Source organism: Aedes aegypti, chromosome 3 (genome assembly GCF_002204515.2).
Source record: "Aedes aegypti strain LVP_AGWG chromosome 3, AaegL5.0 Primary Assembly, whole genome shotgun sequence".
Taxonomy (NCBI): Eukaryota; Metazoa; Arthropoda; class Insecta; order Diptera; family Culicidae; genus Aedes; species Aedes aegypti.
Window position 1 is genome coordinate 87824985 of NC_035109.1, and position 22700 is coordinate 87847684.

The window sequence follows — 22700 nt, forward strand, 5'->3', positions numbered from 1 at the left end:
TAATATAATAAAGCAACTATTCAGTATGTAGTTGTGAAAAATTGCTTAATAAATGATTATAAAATAGGCAAATGTTTCTTGGGATTCTCGTTCCACTTCCAATATGAAATTTAAACGAATCCGCAACCCTATTCTCGTGCAATTTTACTCCTCGGACACAAACCTTCTCTCAAATGCCCCTGTTGTAACACCATGCACAAGCCCAGCGACGATGCAAAACTCGTCCAAAACCGAAGTGCATTTGCAACCAGTAGACCAGTAAAACGACGTCACGCACACAACCGCACGCACCCGAACGGCCCTTCGTCGGTGGTTAAAGCTCAGATTGAAGTGTATTGTTCTTGCGAGGGCAAGTCCATCGAATTTTTCTCCGCGATTTTTGGAAATTGTGCAATTTCCAGCGTCTCGGCACGACCAAAAGTGAACTTCACCGGCGTCGGAAGTGATTTGCGTCCGCGGCGCACTCGAGTGCAGTGTCAGTGAGTGGCTACGGGGGAAATTTCTGTGAAAAACAGTGAAAAGTTTATCCTTCAAGGAGTTTTCCACCACTTTTTTTCTTCTCTCGCCTGGCATCGAGAAAGGCGTCCGTGGGTGTGCGTGTGACGTTGGACGCCCAAGGTATCGGGCAGTGTGTGTCTGTGCATGCGATTGGCGTCAAACTCGTCTAATTGTGTGACATCGGGAGGTGAAATTTGTTTACAATCCGTGTGGGTGTGTTGGTAGCGGTACGGTGTTTGTGGCTTGACAGCCGATCGGCTGGAACCGAATGGCTTCGCAATAAGCCGAACCCGTTGAAAACAAACGTTCGTGCTCGGTTTCGTGTGGTATCGGTTCAGACTCGTGTGTTGGTCGTGCTTTCGGGTTTCGTTCGGTCGATAGTCGTGTTCCATTCGCGTTCGTGCGTCCCAAATGGTCCGTGCAAAAGTCTATAAACAGAAAGACAAGTGATTTAAACGATTTTGTGTTTACGCGTGTGTGTTTACGTCGCGTCTTTTGCGTGATTGTATTGTTGTGTTTTTTTCGGTTGGATGTGACGGATCTGCTGCGGTTAAGTTTTTTCTTCGTTTTCTCTTCTCCTGTGCACGATATTTTCATCACGCGCGCGTTTCTCTGCCAGAGGAAACACTTATAGGTGGAGGGAACAAAAAGTGCACACAGAAGCTGAAAATACATCTCAATCTCCATCAAGAAGTGCGAAAGCCATCGGAAAGTGTGGGCACGGGCAGCAATAAATAAAAACGCTCTTGGAAAAGCGACGTTTTTCCGATCGGCGACTGCGATTGTATCTCTCTCGACTGGAAGCAGAGCGGAGTCAAGGACGGGCATCGGAGTTCTAGTTGAATACACTCGAGCAGAAATCATGGATTACGACAAATCAACGTTTTTGGACTAGGTACGAACGACCACCGAGGCAATCACACTTATTTGTATTGTTAAAAAAAACTCAATCTTATACTATCTGAGCACATGAGTGCGAAGGTAAAACTGAAAATCAATAAAACCCGAGGGCATTCATCCGATAACACAGAAGTAAGTTGTCACGTAGCATTGGCTTGGATGCAGCAGTTCCCTGCATGGAGGCACTGAATGATTAAAAGCGGACATTTTTCTCATTACATGTCTGCTTGACTGGGATGCTGTTCACCTTACCGGTCTTGCCTTTCGGGCAGCGCACACATCCAACAGAAAGGCAAGCAGAAAAGAAACATCCCATTAAACAGCTCAACGAAATGAGTCAGCAGTATGTGTATGGGGTCTCGTTGAAGATTGGCGTCTTTTTTGTGTGCCAATTCGTTGTTCACTGTGACTCCATCGCTATCAGCTTCCAGAAGGCAAGACGACGAGAGGCCACTTCTGATTAACGATAAGGTCATCCGGTGATGGATTCAATAATAGACGAGAGTTAACATGATTCACTCGGCGGCTTTAAATGAAATGATATAATCCTTTGTGAGCGCAGCAGCTGACTGATGTGAAATATTTATCAGCAGAGATACAATGTTGCCGCAACAATGTTAATTAATAAAGAAAGCTGAGCTGATATTGATGCCTGATTATTTTATGAATCAACCGTTATGTCGGTGACTCTAACTTACATAAAATGAGGAAAAGTTCATACATTATATAAACAAATTTCGGTCTTTAAGAAGGAGTTTAATAAGGGTTTCACCCATATTTCGCTCAATAAAAGACTACTCTTATGTTCAATGTTATAATGAAATATGACAGTTTTCAGTTGTCTATTGGGAACATTCGATAGTTCTATCGATTTCAACACCGGAGCTGAAATGGAAATCAAATTCTATTTTTACGGCACTGTATTCTCACTGATATTCGATTAGGGACATCAACTTTCAACTGTTTTTTTTTTTTAATTTTTAATATTCCCACATATTTTAATTGGATTTTTTTTTCGGATGCCCTTACATGAATTTGAACACTATATGAATAGTTAACCCAATACACTGTTTCTGGATTGACCATCTGACATCGCGCTAAGTAATCCATCTTTAGATCCTGAGTTGATAACTGGAAAAGCCGAAGGCCGCCAATAAGAGCATTTTGTCGTCCTGCGGAGCACTCAGAAACTGCAACTGCTGCTAATTGTTGTCTCCCTAATTCATATCTCCCTGAATTACGTCATTTACACCAAGACCGATGACGATACGGACGCTTTGTAGGCACAGCTTGAACGTAAATAGGACAGCTGCCCAACGCTGAAATCGTTTTCAGAGGTTGAGCGCTTACCGGCCTTAGACTAATTGATTTCACCGCCTCCAAGAACATGGCCATACGTAGTACCTACTTCCAGCTCTGTCTCATGTATCACTACACCTGGAGATTACCTTAATAGACTGAATCACAAATCGACCACATTTTGATTAATAGACGACACTTCTCGGATATAACCGACGTCAGAATCTATCGCGGCGCAAACATTGATTTTAACCACTAGCTTGTGATGGTTAAAGTGCGCCAAAGAGTTTTCTTTGTGAACAACATCGGAACCGAAGCCCGCCGTGGTACAATCTGGAACGACTCAAGCTACCCGAAGTCGCAACTCATTACACGCAAGTCTTGAAGCAGCGTTGCCGGATGAGGAGAGGTCGCCGAAGCCCCTCTTGAGGACTGCTAGAGTAGTGTCAAAGCAGCCATCAACAACGCGGCAGAAAGAGCCATTGGGCTCGTCAAAACGATTGGTCCGATGAGGAATGTCAGATGGTTTTAGAGGAGAAGAACGTAGCACAGGCGATGATGCTGTAGAAAGGTACCCGTCAAAATGGCAGCAAATCCATGTATCCCTGGATAAAAAAGCGTCGCCTGGAAGAACTGGAGTGTGAAGAGTTGAAAAGCTGTATCGTTTTCAAGAAACGCATATGTGTAACAAGAAACTCAATGCATCCCGCAAAGGCTTTGTGCCGCAAGCCGAAATGAGCCGGGAATTAAAAGGTGGAGGCATCACTACGATGAACATCTGAATGGCACAAAGGCGGAAGCCCACGGCAGCAGCAAGACTGCCTTCATCGGTGCGGCGGATGAGGGAGACGTGCCAACTCCCACAATAGGTGAAGTTTAGGATGCTATCAAACTGCTCAAGAGCAACAAAGCAGCTGGGAAGGATGGTATTGGAGCGGAACTTACTTAAATAAGCCCGGACAGGTTGGCTACTTGTCTGCACCGATTGATAGCCAGGGTCAGGGATACAGAACAGCTACCGAAGGAGTGGAAAGGGAGGGAGAGTAATTGTAATCGTTTGATTACAAAATTGTTGATTTTTGTTTCTATTAATGTTGTATGTTGGTCCCTTCACGTTTCTTGTGTAAAACAGAAGGAAATTACCACAAGAGTGATTGAGTCCTATACCGCATAAACGTCTACGTTCGCTACCAATTGTTAATCATGGCGGAACGATAGGCATAAGAAGCAAGATGGCACATGGAAAAGTAAAATAAGACGGAATGTGTGAAACTTGAAAACTCAGTAGCCGTTGCTCAAGTTAGGCAGCTATTTCAATCAGGCGTCCGTGTGCTAAAGACGTAGTTAAAAAATGCAGTGATTTAGTTAAATCCACTGAATACCCCCCCTCAGCCCTTAGCAGGGCTAAGTGGATGTTAAGGACGATATCGTTGATGTAAATGGAAAACCCTGCACAAAACGAGAATCTCCTTTAATTCCACGATATCCTTTAGGATCTCTTGTCTCGTCGTAGTTCCGGACCATCGGATCTGCCATCCAGCTCACTGTTCGGTTCATGAACCCATTAGGCTTCCGGGCCTAAACGTTAAGGAACTTGTCTTCCACACAGGATCAATAGGCTTTAATCACCAAGGAGACCAAGGAGATTCCCCTCTCGGCCGTCCAAGGTGGCCATGCCACGGTCGGCCGATTGCGTCTAAGAGGGAAGCACCTGTCCATACACCGACGCCCGCCTCGGTACAATCTCGAGCGGCTGAAACAACCGGATATCATCAATGCGTACGCGCAGCATCTTGAGGCAGCGTTGCCGGATGAGGGCGTGCTTGATAGGGCCCCTCTTGAGGACTGCTGAAGGACAGTCAAAGCAGCCATTAACGACGCTGCAGAAATCATTGTCGGATATGTGGAATGGAGATCAAGAAACGATTGGTTCGACGAGGAGTGCCAGGAGGTTTTGGAGGAGAAGAATGCAGCGCGGGCTGCAATGTTGCAGCATGGTACGCGGCAAAACGTGGAACGATACAGACTGAAGCGGAAACAGCAAACCCGCCTATTCCGGGACAAAAAGCGCCGCCTGGAAGAGGTGGAATGTCAAGAGATGGAGTTGCTGTACCGTTCTCAAGAAACGCGGAAGTTCTATCAGAAGCTCAACACATCCCGCAAAGGCTTCGTGCCACGAGCTGAGATGTGTCGGGATGAGGATGGGAGCATCTTGACGGACGGAAACGAGGTGATCGAAAGATGGAAGCAGCACTACGATGAACACCTGAATGGTGCAGAGAACACAGGCACATAAAGTCAGAACAGTGAAAGCGATGACTACGTCAGCACAGCGGACAGTGGAAACCAACCAGCTCCCACGATGGGGAAGTTATAGATGCCATCCAACAGCTCAAGAACAACAAGACCGCTGGCAAGGATGGTATCGGAACCGAACTCATCAAGATGGGCCCGGACAGGTTGGCCGCTTGTCTGCATCGGCTGATAGTCAGAATCTGGGAAACGGAACAGCTACCGGAGGAGTGGAAGCAAGGCGTTATATGCCCTATCTACGAATAGGGCGACAAACTGGAGTGTGAAAATTATCGTGCAATAACTATCCTAAACGCCGCCTACAAAGTGCTATCTCTGATTCTCTTCCGTCGTCTATCACCTATAGCAAACGAGTTCGTGGGAAGTTATCAAGCAGGTTTCATCGACGGCCGCTCGACAACGGACCAGATCTTTTCCGTGCGGCAAATCCTTTTCAACGGTTTCAAGGCGGTATGCGATAGTATCGACTGCGTAGAGCTATGGAAAATCATGGACGAGATCAGCTTTCCCGGGAAGCTCACAAGATTGATTAGAGCAACGATGACTGCGTGAAGATCTCGAGTGAACACTCCAGTTCGTTCGAGTCTCGGCGGGGACTACGACAGGGCGACGAACTTTCGTGCCATTTGTTCAATATTGCGCTTGAAGGTGTCATGCGGAGAGCCGGACTTAACAGTCGAGGCACGATTTTTACGAGATCCGGACAATTTGTGTGCTTCGCGGACGACATGGATATTATTGGGAGAAAATTTGAAACGGTGGCAGATTTGTTCACCCGCCTAAAACGAGAAGCAACAAGAGTCGGGCTAATGGTAAATGCGTCAAAAACAAAGTATATGCTGGTTGGCGGTACTGAGCGCGACAGGACCCGCCTAGGAAGCAGTTTTACGATAGACGGGGATACCTTTGAGGTGGTGGACGAGTTCGTCTACCTCGGATCCTTGTTGACGGCTGACAACATCGGTGGCAGTCGTGCCTACTATGGGCTCCAGAAGAAACTGCGGTCAAGAAAGATTCACCCCCGCACCAAATGCACGATATACAAAACGCTCATAAGACCGGTAGTTCTCTATGAGCATGAGGCGTGGACTATGCTCGAGGAGGACTTGCAAGCTCTTGTGGTTTTCGAACGCCGAGTGCTAAGGACGATCTTCGGCGGCGTACAGGAGAACGGCGTGTGGCGGCGAAGGATGAACCACGAGCTCGCTCAACTCTACGGCGAACCCAGTATCGTGAAGGTAGCTAAAGCTGGAAGGATACGCTGGACAGAGCATGTTGCAAGAATGCCGGACAACAACCCTGTAAAGATGGTGTTCGCTACGAATCCGGTCGGAGCAAGAAGGCGTGGGGCACAGCGAGCTAGGTGGATTGACCAGGTGCATCAGGACCTGGAGAGCGTGGGTAGCAGTCGACGTTGAAGAGAAGCGGCCATGAACCGAGGGAAATGGCGAAATATTGTTGGCGAGGCTTCATCAAGATAATTGATGTAAAGCCAAATAAGTAAGTAAGAAACATCAATGGGAGTTATGTCTACTGAGTCCAACTTCCATTGATGGTGCGCCTCCGTTTTCCATGGCTAGAAGAAACTGTGGTCGGAAAAGATGCACCACTGCATCAAATATACCATGATGATGATGATACAAGTACAACAGTTTTGTGTGATCTTGTGATACCATCGCGATCATCGTCTGAACATCTTCGGTCAATAGTACTGAGGCACAGCGGACAATTGTCTTCTGCAACCAATCTCTGACGATGATTCGAGTATTTCTATGATAACGATTTCTCTCATGTATCAAGCCAGGATGAAGAAAGAAAAAATTAGCTGCTGCCGTATGACGGATCTGGAAAAAAGGATTGGAAGAAAGAGAAGATTGCAGAATGGAATGCAACAGAATCGTAATGGAGTGTTTTGATGTGAGGTTAGGATTGAAAGGTGGAAGTAACAACACGACTAACATTTGATTATAAGAAAATAGGCAAATGATCAGAAAAAAAAGAAATACATATGTCTCACGGCAATGTCGATCTTTATACCGAAATAGTTTCTGAATGGAAAACCATGAATTTTCCTGAACATAGACGAGTTAACACACGATAAATGAATGCTAAAACAATACCATTAGCAAGAAAGGTCTTAATTCATAAGAAGTGGGGTTATGTAGAAGTGATACCGTGATGAATCAATACCCGGACGCTTCAGACGGCACACATGTTCAAACTCTTATTTAAGTATGTTTTGTTGGAATATTCTTGAACTATTATTGTTCAACACATTCTTACAAACCAGATTTCCATAAAAAGGATGAAACATCCGGTAATAATCACGATTTTCACAAGACAATTATTAAAATACTGATGCTTAACTGTTTTTAAATCCAGACACCGGATGCAGAAGATGTTTTCAAATCCGGACATCTGTGTTAAAACATGATTTATTTGGAAATAGCTTATAAAAATCATGTCAAACTCTATAAAATAACACTCCTTGACCGATTCAATGTACATATTTCCCTCACAATTTAACACGTAAGTAATATTAATGATGTGGTTTCCTGAACTCGAGCGGATGCAGCTCGAACTAAAGAGCAGACGGCTTGAGTGTCACTCACGAAAGATTCAAACGAATTATTCACATTTAATCAGAAAACGGATAACTAACACCACTTTCCCTATAGTTTATCTTTACAAATCTTCTCTAATTTCCCAAATCAAAATCATTTCTACTATTTAAAATCAGGCTTTTAAAATGATGTCCGGATTTAGAACCACTGACTCGGAATCCCGGAAAGTCTCTCAACACATCGTAACACATTTTTGCTTCACAATCTTCAACAAAGGTTTACCGAACATTCAAAAAAGTTTTATGTAAACTATTATGTTCAAAACACTACATAAAAAAGTTTCACACATTTTTTCTTCATCAAAACGTTATTCGTGATATGGCTTAGGAGTGTACAGATTTTCGAACTTTAATTTACATGCACTGAAAATAATCCACACGTTCGATCCTCATTCTTTGCAACGTGGATCTGTCGTGTTGAATTGCAAGGTGAAATGACGTGTAAAACTTGTGATTCTGTTAAAGATTGACTTTGGTTTGATAGCAAAGCCTTTAACACATGATATGAACGTGTTTTACAATGGCGATATCCATCACTAGTAGAACTAGTTTACCTGTCATGGCAAGGACTTACATTTGCCATTCACGCGTGGCATGTTAAACAACATGTTATTTTTGGATGAACCGGGCGCTCGTAATGGGTGCCTGGAATCAGAAAATCATGCAAGCGCTAATACATCCTACTGCAAAGATGTCGATAATTTGTAAACTAACGTGTTTTACATTTGAATTTGGATTGCCGATAGCGACTGGTTTTACACCATCGTATCGATGTGTTTTACAATTAGTGAAAATTCACGTGTGAAACACGTTGATCGAGTTTGAAGAATGTTTTCAGTGTGGAACGCGATGAGTTGACGTGTAATAGGAACTACTAATCTGTTATTATTTTTATCAATTATTTGACAGTGGTAACTAGATTTTAAATGATAGTACAATGATCTACAATGTTAAAAGTAAAGAATTTGAATAAAATCCAAACATTTGAGCATTCAAATCTAGCTTAAATTAGTAAATATTATCAGTGTCCGGATTTTGATTCACCACGGTATAATATTGTTGACCAGATTTTATTCCATTGAGAATGTAACTGTTTTTCTTTCAGATAATGATTATATAAATGGCGAGGCAAAATTTTTCGAATTTCGCCAAATCTCGGCCCCATTATTCTATTAGCTACAAAACACATAATTATGCGCACTTCCACCGCTTCGATACTTTTCCCATAAATAGCAAAACAATGAAGTATTCAACCGCACTACCATATGCTCACCATCGCAAGTGTTTGGCGGCCTTGCCGCAGAAGCCATCAAGCCGACAGGCCAGATATCGGTAATTAAAAGCAAGAGATCATTATTGCCGATAATTATTCAATTTTGTGTTCAATTTGTTTCGATTTCGGCTGCTCTCGGCAGTTGAGGTATCCGGGTCGAAAAACGTTGCACCGCCGCCGGGGACTCGAAGTGTGAGAGAGAGGGGATGATCCGATTCGCTCGCAGATGCATTCACTCATCTGCATCAACGTAGGGAAATATGCTTCAGCGGAATTATGGGGGAACTGTTTCATTTACCGTCAGTTGAACTCGGGATGCAATAATAAGTTCGAACAGGAAGTTATAAATGTGAATCCTTTTCATACGCTGAACGTTCCCTAACCAATCGCTCCTGGTATGGCGAGGTTGTGTACGTGGAGTACGTTGTCACATTAATTTTTAATCAGTCAACTATCGAATGAAAGGACAACATCAATCTCAAAACCACTTCGAGAATTGATTCAATCTAGCAAAAAGCCATCATTTCCGGTTGAATTAATTTCCATTTCATTGCAGTGTAGTGCCATTTTGGAATCGTGAGAAATGCGGACGGTTCTCCAAAATTCGTGTGGTTTTTGGCATTGCTATTGACATACCTATTGATTGTTTTTATAAATTGATCATACTTTATGACATCTTAATTCAATTCACGATCAATTGTGTTAAAAAATGTAGTACAAAAAAAACATGGGATTTTGGCACGTTTAGTTTAATAAAAACCTTAAATTTTTGGACGGGTCAAACAACGAACGGACACTGTAAAGATTTTTTTTTAAGTGATTATTATTTATAACGCTTTTGTATGAAATAAAGTGCAGTTGCATTTTCTTGTAATAATGCCATAATGCCGATGCCTACTACTAGTGGCGTTTTCTGGTTATAGGATTTAATCGACGTGAATTGATTCTCCACTCGTATGACATCAGTGTTCATCGAAGTGCTGCTTCCACCTTTCGATTGCCTTACGATCTCCTCACTGGGACAGAGCCTGTTTCTCAGCTTAGTATTAAATGAGCACTTCCACAGATATTAACTGAGAGCTTTCTTTGCCAAAGTTGCCATTTTCGCATTCTTATATCGTGTGGCAGGTATGATGATACTTTATGCCCAGGGAAGTCAAGAAAATGTCCATTAAAAATAATTCTGGATCGACCGGGAATCGAACCTAGAACTTTGTACCCGCGGGCTTTAACCACTCGACTTAAGAAGGCCCCCTGACGCTCGTTGAACAAAACCCTCTCATTTCTCAGCACAACTTGACCTACAGGCTCCAATTTGAATACATTGAACTTGTGATAGAACTTGCGTGTTTTATTAAATAGTTGCAACAGCTACATCACCTCACACTATAGATTTAAAAGCCGTTATTTCGTCTCTCGAAAAGGCTGGTCTACTCTTTCTCTTCGTTCATAGTTCGTGCTGCGTTCTTCTTCTCCTGAATCTGCCTGCACTCTCACAGTAGTCCTACACTGAAACAAGCGTTGCAGTAATGAGAACCATGAACGTGTTTTTAAATTTACTATTCCAACCACGATTGAGCTATCATGAACGCTTTTTATTTGCGTTTTGTTCCCTCTCAATCCAACCGCGTCGATAGCCGAGCGGCTAGCGTTCGCGCTTGACAATCGCCAGATCCTCGGTTCGATTCTGGTCTGCTGCAAGTTTTTAACCATGATATAGTAATTTTTACTATACAAATGGTGCCATGGTAAAATTGAATGCACAAAATATTCTAAATAAATGCGAATTTAGTCTGCACAAATGAAGTGGCGTTGTGTATTTAATTTAACCCTCTGATATGGTATTTTCAACCGCAACGCTGTTCTCAGTGTAGAAAGGGTCCCATCAAGCTCACTTTCATTTGGCAACGCTTTTTCGAATTCCAGAAATTCCTTCAGGCATTCTTTGAGGATTTCTTCGACCAATTCTCCAGTAATTATTCTAGAGATTCCTCCAGGAGAGCTTTCAGCGATATTCTCAACCATTCCTCTAAGAGAACCTATATAGATTTTCAAAAGATATTGTTTTGAAGAATTCACTTCAGATATTCTTCAAGAAATTCCGACAATAAGTTTCTTCAAATATCCAGCAGTTCCTTCCAGAGACATTTGTAGTGATTTTTCCAGTAACTCTTCTAGGAATTCCTACAAGAGCTCCTCAAAAATTTTCCACTAGATTCCTACAGTTATCCTTTTGGTGATTCCTATAGGTTATCCTCCAAAAATTCTTCCAATGATTGCTTCAGGAATTGCTCCATGTATGGCTCCATGGATTGCCAGAGATATCGCAAGAATTTTTTTCAGAGGTATATCCTGGAATTATTCCAGGGATACCGTCAAATATTTTTCCAGGTAATCTTTCAGAGATTTATTTCAGGAATTCTTGCAAAGATTTCTTACGAGAGTCCTCTATGAATTTTTACAGGGGCTCTTGAAGGCATTTATTCAGAGATTCCTTGATGATTTCTTTCAAGAATTCTTCCAAGATTCCCAGTGAACACAAACTCGTATACGATTGCGCGTAAGAGTACAAAAGTGGAGGCGATATACGTACATGCGCCATAAGGCTGCATGCAAAATGTAAGTATCTCGGCTCCACCTTTTGTACACTCATATCCATATACATATACGTTCGTGTGTTTGCTGGGTTCCTCCAGGAACAACTTTTATGAATGCCTGCAACGATTCTTCAAGGAATGACTTAGGATTCCTTCCAGGGATTCCTCCAGAGATTCTTCCTGGGAATCTTTCAGAAATTCTTCAAAGGATTCTTCCAAAAATTCATCCTTTGATGCTTTCACGGCTGTCTCAAAGAATTATTTCCGGGATTCCTCCACGAAATCCTTCAGTGGTTTCTCCAAGAAACCCTCCATAATTCTTTCAAGGTTTCTTCCAAAAATCCAAAAATATTTTTTACAGTGATTCTTTAAGGAATCACTTCAAGGAATTCTTTTGGGATTCCTACAGGAATCATTTCATGGTTTTCTCCAATGATTCTTTCGCAGATTTCTCCAGGGATTCATCTCCAGAGGTTCCTTCAATGTTTTCTTAAGGGACTCTTCCAGAATTTTTTGAAAGATTCTACCGAGAATTCCTTTAGTGCTTCTCAACAAAGATCCGTCAAGTGATTTTATCAAGAGCGTGCCATAATTTGGTCATGCCTTCTAAGGAATACTTCTGAGATTCATCAGAAGACTCCTCCAGGTTTTTTTTTTATTAAAATTTCTCCACAGATTCTCTCTGCGACTCCTTCAATGTGTTTTTTTTTTTAATTTTCCTTAATATTCCTCCAGTGAGTTCTTCGGAGATTGCACCACGGTTATCTCGAAGACTCATCCTGTAGTCGCTCCATGGATTTCTCCAGGGAATCCTTCAGTGGTTTCTCTAAAAATCCCCTCAACATTCTTTAAAGGATTTTCCCAATAATGCTCTCGGTGATTTTTCCTAAGTTTTCTCCATAGATTCATCCGGTGATTCTACTGAGATGTTTACAGTGATTCTTCCTGATATATATCTTGGAACCATCCACCGGGATCGCTTCAGGGTTTCTTGGAAGGATTTTTCCTGGTATGTCTTTAGGGATTCCTTCAATAGTTTTTCAGGAATTCTTCTAGAATTCTTTAAGGGGAGATCGCAGCAAGCCGTGCGCGCGGTTGGCTGCGTTTTATATTTTCTGTTACATTCTCTTTGGTTCCGGGATATTTTCAATAAAATCGGCTGATAATGCTATGGCATTTATATATGCTGTAAAAATATGTTTTGTTAAGTGATATGCTTTTTTTTCAACAAGATTTAAACGATAGGTTGTGTTTTATACTTTTCGTCACGTTTTTTTGCGTTTCAATAGATATCTTTGGTGGCCCGGCGGGTACTACGCCTCCCGTAGTGTTTTTTCATTTGTGAAAAGAGAGATCTTGATAGAATTTATTTCAGTTGTAGGTGTGCAATATGCCGTCAAGTTCTTTTATATAATGAATGCTGGAAAACCCAAGTGAAAAAGTGTTAACATTGCATTCGTTCATGATCATTGTGTTACACGAAATTCAATATTTGAATCAAATGTACTGTCCGGTTTTTCTCATGCTGTTTCAACGAGGGCAAGGTTTATGCACGGTCGTTGAGTTCTATTAAGACACGATTCCATAGAACCCCGATCCCCTTTTCCAACAAAGGAACTAAAATTCCTTGTAGAAACTGCTTCTTCAATCGACGATAAGTCTAATTGACTGATTTGGTTATTTTGTTCCGATCAAACTACTTACATTCAATGATATCAGGGGTTTGTTTGCATCACAGGGTAGGGTCATTTTTTCTCGTTTCAGAGAGCGAGCAATGGCGCTTAAACCAAAGCTCATTAGTAGTTAGAGCACAAGGTGGAAATATCTGTGTATCATCCCTGGAAAACAAACGCGCATGAAGTTACATTAACTTTCTTAGCAACGTCACTCCCATCGCTGACAGAAACATTTCATTCACATTTCCACACAATTTCTAAAAAATATACTAATTTACACTTATACTGAATTTGAATTCGATCGTATCACTCGCTTATAGTGAATTCTAGACCATTCCTTTCCTATTACCCAGCTCTATGAGAGCGTCGTTAAGTCGCTGGCCTCTCTTTAAGTGTCATATCATCATTATCCTTCCTGTTCCTCGTAACGGAGAAGTTGGGCGCGGCCGGCAATGGAAATTGTCATGTCTTTTCATCTCTGACTTCCGATTGAACATCTATCTCATCCTCATTAGTTTTTCATAAGTAATTGGAATAGGAGTGGTAAAATAAATAACATTACAGTTTTCAGTAATTATTTTAATAATAATTGTTTTGATTGTTTACACTGTAATTCTTGCTCAGCTTCTTCAGAAAATCATACATTATCCAGACAATCATTTGTTCTTCTTCTTCTTCTTCTTCTTCTTCTTCTTCTTGGCATTAACGTCCCCACTGGGACAGAACCGGTTACTCAGTGTAGTGTTCTAAGAGCACTTCCACAGTTATTAACTTCTTTGCCAAAGTTGCCATTTTCGCATTCGTATATCGTGTGGCAGGTGCGATGATAAACTTATGTCCAGGAAAGTCAAGGGAATTTCCATTACGAAAAGATCTTGGATATAGCCGCGGACTCTAACCACTCGGCTAAGACAATCCTTTGTAATTGTTTTTAAATGACGCACGCTTTGTTTAAACCAGCAGATTATGCAAATCGAATGTACCTCGGATTTTTTTTCGCTAGAGTTCAGTATTTGGTCTATAATTTCATATTCGGAAGGTTACAAAATATTCTATCGGTGAAATTTTTCCCATTTATTTTGTATGGGCTGAAATGTATAGGTAAACGTGATTTTCATTGATTCACAAAGTCTGTATATGAAAAATAGCTTAAAAGTGAAAAAAAATCAAAATTTCACCGATGGAATATTTTTAAACCTTTCGATTATGCATAATCTGCTGGTTTAGACATAGCATGTGACGATTTGGACGATTTGTTAAGCCAACCCACCAAATCGTTCCCAATGGACCAGAAGTTACTAGAGATTTCCTTGCTATTTTTATTTTCGATAGATCGTAAAGTTCTCCTATTCCTTCAATCCTTATAGAGATTTTTTCAATAGTTCATTCAGGATTTTATTCTGGAATCCTAGGGGATTCCTGGATACGAATTTGTTGGAAAACTCTTTCACTCTCTCTGGTGAAAATCCTGATTTCTCCAGTAAGGAATTTCTAGAAACTGTCAGAAGAGATGTCTAAATATATTCTAGGAGCAACCTCTAAAAAAATAGGCTGATCGATTTATCTGAGGAGCTCTTGAAAACTTCCTAGTACAATCCACGCAAGCATTCTGAGAGAAATCATTTAAAACTCTGAGTGATTTCCGTGTTGAAATTAATTGTGAGAGCATTGACTACCATACATACTCATTAATTATACGGTTCACTTAAACGAATAGTACAGCAACTAGAATGCTATGTACCTGACAAGATTATCCCAACCCAGGTGCTATGGAAACCGTTGAACCACATAATACTTTCCACAAATTTACAGCTCAGACAAAGTCACTCAGTAGCAATAAGTTTTGGCTTTGGGAATGGCCCTCGCTGTGTGGCACTATGCAAGGATTTTTTCGTTCCGGAACGGCATGTGGCTCCTATGCTTTGGCGTGAATCACGGAACCACAACTGTGACTGCATTACATACATACCTGTCGTCAGAGCCGTAGCGTGGTATCATGGCGCCCTTGGCGAACCTCCATTTTAGCGCCCCTAAATCAAAGCTAATCAAAAATTATTTTTGAATCACTTTGAGCGATTTCTACAAGATTTTTTATGAAAATCATCAAAAGTTTCATAATTAGTTAAAATATTTTCTAAAGTTCAGAACGCATTACACTATTGACTAAAATCCACCAAGAAAATATGTTTATTCTTTAATTTGTCCAATGAAAATTTTCTGAGAACTTATGAATGTTATCTGAAAGATGCTCTGAAAAATTCCGAAGAAATTTATAGTTCATATGATTTCAGGCAAAATTTTCAAATTATGGTGAAATACAATTTTTTAATGAAATCCTCCCAAACATCCATCTGTTTTTAGGCAGAGTTTTGAATTTTTTTGCCCTGAAGAACTAGAAAGAATCAAGGAGCTTATGCCCGAAATAGAATTCGAAAAGAAAAAAATTCAAATATATTTCATTTTTTCAAGATATTCGTACAGAAACCGAAGAAAATTGTTTAAGATTTGAAAAGAACTTTTTTTATAAATTTTGCGTAGATTTAGTCAAGTTTTCCTCTAGAAATGTTATTGCAAAACAGCAATGTGGAAATCACAAATTTTGTAACTAATCAATAGTAAATTACTTGAAATACATCAAAGAGTAGCCTCTCAATTATGTATTCAAATGATAATTGATATAACCATTGTCTTTGAAAGTTGATTTCACAGTAAAATACCAAATAAAAAGGAATTATTTACAAAAAATTTATAAGTTTTTTTAAGAACCTTTTAATTGAATTTCACGGTGGATGAGAAGGAAAATCGAGGATCTATTAGAAGAAAGTTAACCATATATACTTTCGATGAAAAAAAAAACACCAAATAAACAAGAAAATTTCAATCACTGCCAGGTCAAATCTCAATAAAAAATATCGAAGAGGTGTAAAAAGTAACATTCAACCATTCTACTACAATCTTTTATGGAACACCAAACGAGTTTCAGCTTGTATAGAACATTCTTTAGGTTATTAAAAATGTATTATAGATTCTAAAATTATGTCTTCTGTGGGAATTTTCGAGCAGTAAAAAATCAAATGAAGATTAAAAAATTACTCAACATTTTTCAGAATGACATTTGAAATTATGTGTAAGACCGATCAAGACGAAGCGAGAGCTTTGCTCAGATTCCTGTCCTTGATTTGACCAATTTTCTGTTGAAATTCTGCCCAGAGTTTCGTGGATCCCGCTCAGGATTATGTTAGATTTATGCACATTAGGGTGCGGCTTATTTTTCGAAAGTTCTCAAAACAAAAATAAAATCGTGTGCTCTTCTGGATTTGAATCACGTGAAAAGGAAAACCTCAAATATGATCAAAATATTAAATTTAGAGGTAGCGCAAGCGACTTGAAGGTGAATTTTCAAGTTATGAAATATGACCTTCAGTGACTTCATGAAAGATGATTTTTTACTAAAAAGAGGAAAAATTTAGAGAAAACTACTTTTAACTAAAACTAATTTTGATATTAGGCAAATTTGTACACTTTTCTACGAAAATTTCTCTTAGGATCCAGCCTGGGATTGAGTGACACTGTTTTCTATGAATTTGGTCATGATTCTGCAACCTTTTTCAAGGTTTAGAATGTAGGCGGGAATGTGTTTCTTGTAATTTAAACCCCTCTACCAGCAGCTTCATTTTTTACCACGAAAAAGAATATTCAAATCGTGATAACATTTTTGTTTCTCAATATTTGCACCATTGTTTTACAAGTTTACAAAAAAACTCTTTTACGTTATGAATCCATTTCCATACCAAACATTGGTGATCTACTTTTGAAGATATTCCAATGTTCCTTGGGGGACCGACGGCTGCATCAAATCGCTTCATTTTTTTCACAACCGGCTGTCATTAATGTATTGTTCCGAAGAGTGAATATCCGAATACGATAAAAATTCTGTAGCCTGAGAAAGTAACGTGAGTTATGGCTAGACGTCGATCCCCCAAGGAATTTCGGAAAATCTCCCGATCCAGATGACCAATGATCAATATTATAAATCAATATCATCAATATCATAGAAGAGTTTTTTTAGAATTTGTCCTAAAATATCAAGAAACAAAAAAGTTATCGCGAATTGATTTTTTCTTAATGCGTTAAACACTGGAACTACTAGTAGAGGAGTTAATAAATAACTCTAGTGGTCGAAACATATAGTCTAACTTCTACCATACATGCAAATCTAAATAATAAAAATCTTTGTTTCTTCTAATTAACAAACTTAATTTAGGTGTAATTATCTGAACTTCAAGCTTTAATATATATGCAAGGTAAGAACAATATATTTTGAAATGCCTATTGCATATTTTGTTAGAAACTTTTCAGAAATTGTTTCATATTTTTCTATATTATGTCCAAAAATTCTTTTGAAATTGTTACTGATAAGATTTTTTCAATATTCAATAATTCAATATTCCCTAATTTAATATCTTCAAAATAAATACCAAGTGTTTCACGCATTTTGGCGCCCCCTGTAGGCTGACGCCCTTGGCGGGTGCCAACCTGGCCAACCGCACGCTACGGCACTGCCTGTCGTACTGTAGTAGCTACGTATTTGCCACTTGGCATCGCTTACCTACAGGTTATGCACACATTTACTGCGCAGTGGCGTATGTAACCTACTACTGGTGTCTCTTCTCTATGAGTTGGTTTCGGTAAAGATGCTTGACAAAACCACAAAATTGTTTGTACATATCCACACGGTGCTCATAATAAAGACGAGATTCCTGGAGGAGAAGAGCTTGGTTGCAGCTGGATTTTTGTTCAGTGAAAGCGTATTTGAGGATGAAATTTGTAAAATCATCATCAGATTACAATTCTAGGATTTTAATGGGAAGTCCAAAATATTGTACGAAGCAGACATTTATCTAAGGATATTTTGAAGAGTTTCCTTAGAAATTGATCGTGATATTTTTCATAATGTTCTCTAAGAATTTCATCAAATATTTACCCAAAGTTAACTTCAAATATTCACCAATATATAAAGTGCGCACAATTTTACTTTAGGACTTACTAGTCCAATTTAAAATCAAGTTACTCAGGACTTCGAAAATATTCTCAATCAAGAGAACGTTTTCGAAAATTTCTGGGACACTGATTTGTAAGAAGTAAGAACTATTATTTAAAAATTCAAAAATATGAAAGCTGCTGGCGATGATGGAATTTTCTATATCCTCATCAAGAAACTGCCAGAAAGTAGCTTATTATTTTTAGTTGATATATTTAACTAATGTTTTCAATTAGCATATTTTCCTGACAAATGGAAAAATGCTAAGGTTGTTCCAATTTTAAAACCAGACAAAAATCCTGCAGAAGCTTCTAGCTATCGTCCAATCAGTTTGCTTTCCTCCATCAGTAAACTTTTTGAAAAGGTCATTTTGAACAGAAAGATGGCCCACATCAACACGGATAAAAATCTGATCCCCAAATCATGATTTACAAATCATGAAATTCTTAAATTTGTTAGGTCATAATATCAGGATCACAAATCATGGTTCCTGGAGTCATAATCATGATTCTTCATTAGCGTAACATCCGCTTTGCTTCAACTCATTCGTTTCGATCATCTCGATTTCAACATGACACAGTTGTAGTGTGGTATGATACAGGACTCTCAATCGGAAGGTTCATGGTTCGATTCTAAGAGTATGTTTTTTTTTATTTATTTTTATTTTGTCGATCATAAACGGATGCGTGACTCAGCTTTTTTGGCATTTGAATCATGATTCCGAGCAACCAGCAACAAAAACCTAACGAGTGTGTTGCGTTACGACAATCTGACTCATGATATCATGAGTCCAAATCATGGTGTATTTTCATAAGATGAAAATACGCTGGAATCATGATATCATGAGTCATAATCTTGTTTTTAGATTCTGATATCTACCCGTGAACGACAATTCAATTTTTAAAAATTTCAATGAATAGTTCGGATTCCGCCATCATGGACATTCGACCACTCATCAACTTTTACGTGCAACAAATTTGATCCGTTCCAACAAATCTGAATGCTATTCTATTGATTCTACTGGTCTTCAGAAAGAAGCATTCGACAGTGTTTGGCATGAAGGTTTGATTGTAAAATTAAAGAACTTTAATTTTCCATCATACATTGTTAGAATAATTCAAAGTTATCTGTCAAATCGTACACTTCAGGTTAATTATCAGAACTCCAGATCTGAAAGACTTCCTGTAAGAGCTGGTGTTCTCCAAGGCAGCATTTTGGGACCAATATTATACTATATTTCCACATCTGACTTACCTGAGTTACCTTGGGGATGTCAAAAATCTTTGTTTGCGGATGACACAGGCCTCTCCGCCAAAGGACGAAGTCTGCGTGTCATCTGTAGTCGATTGCAAAAAAGTTTGGATATTTTTTCTTCGTACTTGCAAAAATGGAAGATTTCCCCTAATGCTTCCAAAACTCAACTAATAATATTCCCACATAAACCAAAAGCTCTTTATTTGAAACCTTCAAGTAGACATGTTGTCACGATGAGAGGGGTTCCAATAAATTGGTCAGATGAAGTTAAGTATCTAGGGCTCATGCTAGATAAGAATTTAACTTTCAAAAATCACATTGAGGGCATTCAAATCAAATGTAATAAATATGTAAAATGTCTCTATCCTCTTATGAATAGAAAATCAAAACTTTGTCTTAAGAATAAGCTTTTGATATTCAAACAAATTTTCAGGCCAGCCATGTTGTATGCTGTATCAATATGGACAGGTTGTTATAATACCAGGAAGAAAACTCTGCAGAGAATTCAAAATAAAATTTTGAAAATGATTCTGAAGCTTCCTCCCTGGTATAGCACTAATGAGTTACATAGAATATCCAATGTTGAAACATTGGAACAAATGTCAAATAAAATAATTAATAATTTCAGGCAAAAATCGTTACAATCTTCTATTGCCACGATTAATGCGTTATATATTTAGGTTAAGTCAGGTTAAGTATATTGAAAACGTGTTTTTTTTTCTCTTGTAGGCAGTTGAAATCAACTCATTTGTGAAAAATCTGAACTGCTACGGCAAATGAAATGTAATATGTTGTTAACAACATGTTAATAAAATCTTAGATTTGTGTTACCAAATTAGGATGATAGTGTTGTCTAATAACACAGAACATCTAGATATAAGAAATGAATGTAATGTTTGGGATGATACTAATAAATAAATTGAAAAAAATAAATGAAAAAAAACATCCATATATTTTTTAAGGATTTTTCAAGAACTTCTCACAAGATGTTTGTGAAGGATCCTCGAATAATGAAACTAGTATTTTTTTCAGGTTATCTCCATAAATTACTGTAGGGATTCTTCCAGATGCTTGTCGGGATACTTGTAGGTCAATTTATTCAATAATTCTTCTTCGGGTTTGTCTCATATTTATTTAGCATATCTTCCACCAATTTCAGTAATTCCTAGGAAGTAGTTATGGAGTTTGTCCATGAATTTCTTCTCCTAAAACATTGTCAATGTTTTTCTTTTAATATTTGTAGGAACTCGTGGAACATACGGGAAGAATTTCTGAAGGAAAATGTTAAGTAACCTATGATGAAAGTTCAGGGGGAATAACTGATTAACTCCTGTAAGTTTCCACCGGAGAAAATGTTAGATCTCTGTGGAAACCTTGGAGGTTTCTCTAGTTATAATACAGCCATTCCATGAAAAACCGATCTAGTGGGTCTCCGAATTCCGTGAAAATTTGTTATTTTGTTCCTTATCCGAAATAAGGAAACACGCATTATTGGATTTTTTGATTAGGGTTACCATTTCCGAAATAGGGTGACCAAAACAATCGCGATTTTGCAAAATTTTTATTTTTAAAAAAATTATAACTTTTGAACCGTTCGACCGATTTTCAATCTTTTTGGACGAAATGAAGGCTAAAGATTTTTTAGGAAAAATATAAAATTTCACAAAAATGGTGTTTTTTACATGAAAAAACTCAATAGTTTCCGTTTTTTCGTGTTTTGAAGGCCTCGGGACCAAAGGGGCTATCACTGTTCTCATTTTTTCTTGAAAGTTCAGACAATTTTACGTATACTGTCAAATTTTCAGCGATGTATGTTTTTTAGTTTTTGAGGTATATTTTTTTGAAAATAAAAAATCAGTAATTTTTCATCGGCACACACTGTAGATCTCAGCGCATTAGATTTGTAATGTTTAAAAAAAATTATAACTTTTGAACAGCTTAACCGATTTCCAATCTTTTTGTATGGAATGAAAGCTTAAAATTTCAACTATTCAGACAAAATTAAAAAATCTGATAAAAATATGCTTAAACGTGAAAAAATATAAAAATTTCTAGTTTTTTTTAGAAATTTTCATATATATTAATGTGAAAAAAAATTTTTTTCTAAATTTTCTATTTTTTATATTTTTTCTGAAAAGTTGAGACCTTAAGCTTTCATTCCATAAATAAAGATTGGAAATCGGTTGAGCTGTTCAAAAGTTATGATTTGTTTTAAACATTACAAATCTAATGCGCTGAGATCTACAGTGTGTGCCGATGAAAAATTACTGATTTTTTAGTTTCAAAAAAATATATCTCAAAAACTAAAAAACATACATCGCTGAAAATTTGAAAGTTTACGTAAAATTTTCTGAACTTTTAAGAAAAAAAGGAGAGCAGCAATAGCCCCTTTGGTCCCGAGGCCTTCAAAACACGAAAAAACGGAAACTATCGAGTTTTCTATGTAAAAAACACAATTTTTGTGAAATTTTATATTATTCCCGAAAAGTCAAAATCTTTAGCCTTCATTTCGTCCAAAAAGATTGAAAGTCGGTCAAACGGTTCAAAAGTTATAATTTTTTTTAAAATTAAAATTTTGTAAAATCGCGATTTTTCTGGTCACTCTATTTCGGAAATGGTCACCCTAATCAAAAATCCAAAAATACGTGTATCCTTATTTCGGATAAGGAACAAAATAGCAAATTTGCACGGAATTCGGAGACCCACTAGATCGGTTGTTCATGGAATGGCTGAATACTAAATTGATTTTTGAAAAATATATTAAACGAAATTCTGGGTAATATCCTGTAGCATATTTGGAAATGTCTCTGTAATCCCTGGAGAAATATGTGTATAATTTGAAAAATTACAGGCATTATTTTCGTTAAATTTCTTGACGAAAAGCTTTCCACGTATCCACGGTGAATTGATTTGAAATATGATTCAAAATTTTCGTAAAAAAACACTCGAATAGTTCCTAGATGAAAATCCCTAGAAAAGTCTCTGGAGTAACTCCATGAGAAATTTTTGGTTAAATTTATAGAGTAATCCGTGGAAAAAAATCCAAATAGATTTCCTGGAGGAATTTCTTGAACATATCCGAAGAACAAACATTCACTACACTTTTTAAAGTCAAGCACTACACTTTTTAAAGTCGAGCACTTGACACTAAATAAGTATGTAAGACGCAGACGAAATAGGCCTATCTGTCAAGATAAGCAATATGTTAGAGTGTAAAGGTATTTTC

The 22700-nt window shown here is 38.4% G+C and overlaps 1 protein-coding gene across 1 annotated transcript in view; it reads left to right on the top strand.

The window, feature by feature from the left end:
* Positions 1-327: 327 nt before the first annotated feature.
* Positions 328-22700, top strand: part of LOC5566168 (titin) — a 676879-nt gene continuing 654506 nt past the window's right edge. The window contains exon 1 of the mRNA XM_021854618.1: positions 328-1393. The gene's annotated coding sequence lies outside the window, so the exon portion shown is untranslated. The remainder of the gene's footprint in view (positions 1394-22700) is intronic.